The following is a 3,178-nucleotide window of genomic DNA, read 5'->3' on the forward strand; positions in this document are numbered from 1 at the left end:
TGCCTTGTCTCAGGAATGGATACACGGTGTCTGTATATACGTTTCTATAGGCTTGAAACCTGAGCCAGCACTACAGGAAGAGGCCCTGAGCAAAATATATTTTGTTTTCAAGGCCACCTCAACCTAACCGCTCAACCATCAGGTTCCCAAGCAATTCATCCCCACACAGCTCCCTCCTCATGTATCACTGGCCCCTCCTCTTTTAGATTGTAAGCCCTCAGGGGCAGGGCCCTCCTTACCATCTTGTCTTGAATTGTATTGTGATTGTAATGTCTTCCTTATATTTTAAAGCGCTTCTCAAACTGTTGGCGCTCTATAAATCCTGCATAATAATAATAATAATAACCAGCAAAAATGATTTTATATTTTATCCAGTCCGTAGAGCGAAACGTAACAAAACTTTGATCAGTGTTAGTTTTTAAGAAATGAATGTTACTGTAGATACAAAAGTATACATTTTATTCTTTAAGTTGCACTGTTGTAAATTAAGCTAAATTTATAATTCTAGTACAAAGCATTTTAATTAGGGATGCACCGATACAAGCATCGGTATCGGCCGCGATACCGAGTATTTGCATGAGTACTCGTACTCGTGCAAATGCTCGGATGTCTAAAACGAGTAAATTTTAATGTTAGAATTTCTTTTTTAAAAAGCTTTGAATATGGAAATTTTTTGAAACAAAAAACTAACATAAAAACTAAAACAAAACAAAAAAGCCTAAACGTTAATGATTAGAAAAAAGTAAGAAACAGAAGAAAATAGCTGAAGGGAGATGGGGAAGAATGAGTTAATTAAGTCTATAGGTTGAACTTGATGGACTTGTGTCTCTTTTCAACCTGACTAACTAGGTAACTATGTAACTATATGTCTGATCAGAGTAAACTACAAATATTTAAGGGATTAGCTACGAACAAATAAAAAACGTTTGACTCGTCCGGTTGCTGTAACTGACATATGCAGATTGAAACTCATGCCTGTTACTTTTGGATCTCTGAATTCAGGTCTAGTGTCAAGTGTAACTCTCAATCAGAAGGTCCATTTTTGACAGTGGTGGATGTAATAGCTGCTGTGTTTTCACGGCTGCAATTTTGACAGTCGTGAAGTGCCAGCAAATGAAGAGGGAGTGTCAGTGGAGGAGAAGCACAAGTTGTTCTACACAAGCCCTGTATACTTTAATAAAAATGTTTGGGGTACGCCCAATGTTCCCAATGAGTAGATTTTACCAGGGCCATTGAGCCTTGTAAACAACAAGTTTTGATAAGCAAGAAGCTGAAAAACTGTAAAAAGGAACATAACAGTCCAACTTTAGGTAAAAAAAAAAAAAAAAGAATTCATAATGTGGAAAAGAAAGAGCATCTCCTCTACTAAATCAGTGTAGTTGTCTACTTTCTTGTTGCCAAGGAAGCTTTTCACAACAAGAACCAATGAAGACCAGGTGCACAATTGGATTTCATTCATTGATTCTATGAAATGTGGGTCATTTATGAGCTGTCTCGGTTGCGGACCATCGGAAATGTGTAGCGTCACTTTCTCCATGGAAGGTCCAGGTCATTTATGCGCTATGTATTCATGGCACAAACCATCTTTATTCAAAGCTTTTACAAATTGTTTCTACAGGTTTGTGTATATGTAATGGTGGCAGGATGATTCTATCTCGTGCTATCAAACGCGCATTGATGACATGTTTTCTCCAACCACCATGTCTTCCCTCGAAGGCCAAACTTTTCTTACCCAATGCTCATGTTTGGCTCTAATGTCCCAAAGGCGTAGAAAGCAAGGATACTTTGTGCAGCCACTTTGATGACCAAGAAGAAAATTCACCATCTTCAAGTCTACACAAATCACCCATCCATTGTCGTGGTAATTCATCTAAAGAGATGGCCGTGTACTCTTTCATCCTGGTGGAGTGACCGATTGGAATGGAACCTTATTTGTTGCCGTTGTTTAAAGGAGAACTATGAGGGGAGTGCTTTTCACTCACCTCATAGTTCTAGCCGAGGTGTGACAATGAGACTGTCACAGGTCGGCTCAGTAGATCGGGAGGTGAGGGAACACATACCGGCGTTCGCTCACTTCTCGATCCTGTCACGGCTCTCTGCCGTAACAGGGGAGGGGCTGGATTCCCCCTCCCCGCTCCGATCCGCCAGCGCTGACTGGCGTAACGGACGGGGGGGGCGGGTACAACTGGCTCTGCCTCTAGATAGGCAGAGCCAGCTGTCAGTCACGCAGCTGGGCGGATCCCGGCACAATTGTCGGGATCTGCTACAGTTTGCGGTATACTGAGCCTAGGGTGACCGGAGGACGCTAGTTTGTGTCCTCCTGTTACCCTAAGGAGAACTATGGGGAAAAGCCTTAACTCCATAGTTCTCCTTTAAAAGAACACTGCCCTGAGGAAGGGACCCCGGCGCAGTCCAGAAACGTTGGATTATGCGATATGTGTGACGTTTGGTCCAAATAAATGGACGTTATTTTTTTAACTTCATTTGCTGAGTGCTGGTGATTTCTATCTTCCATTGACTGCTGTACACGGCGCCATCCCTGATCGTCACTTCGAGCACCACCGAGGGAGTGCAGAGGGGACCTACTGTTTTCTGGAGTTGTTTAAAAGAACACATCTCAAACTACGTTTCGAACTGTCAATGAAAAGGTGCCATTCACTTGGGTTATACTTACCCTTTAGAATCCAATGTTTCCGATGTAGAATTATCGTTAGAAGTATATAAACACTCTCACTATATCTGCTAACTTGTACGCAAAAATACAAACTAGGTAACAAAATAACAAGTTGATCAATGAGTTTTTTTTTTATTATAAATGTCTAGAAAGTTATATAGATCTAAGAAACTAAAGCTGATGCAATTTTCAGAATCAGCACCCCAAATAACCACAAGAACAGGTCTAAAAAGCAAGGCACCAAGAAAAATGATTTTTTTTTTTGTGTTGAGTTGTGTTATTCTTGAACTGAGTTTTAATGAATAATGTTGTATGTGTACCATTAAAGGAAAACTATGAGGGGAGTGATTTTCACTCAGCCTCATAATCTGAGTTGACCTGTGACAATGAGACTGTCACAGGTCGGCTCAGTAGATTGGGAAGTGAGCAAACGCATACCGTCGCTCGCTCACTTCTCAATCTATCCCTGACTGTCACTCACGGCTCCCTGCAGGGATTCCCCCC

This window comes from Nanorana parkeri, unplaced genomic scaffold (assembly GCF_000935625.1).
Source record: "Nanorana parkeri isolate BGI_ZX_2015 unplaced genomic scaffold, ASM93562v1 scaffold2861, whole genome shotgun sequence".
Taxonomy (NCBI): Eukaryota; Metazoa; Chordata; class Amphibia; order Anura; family Dicroglossidae; genus Nanorana; species Nanorana parkeri.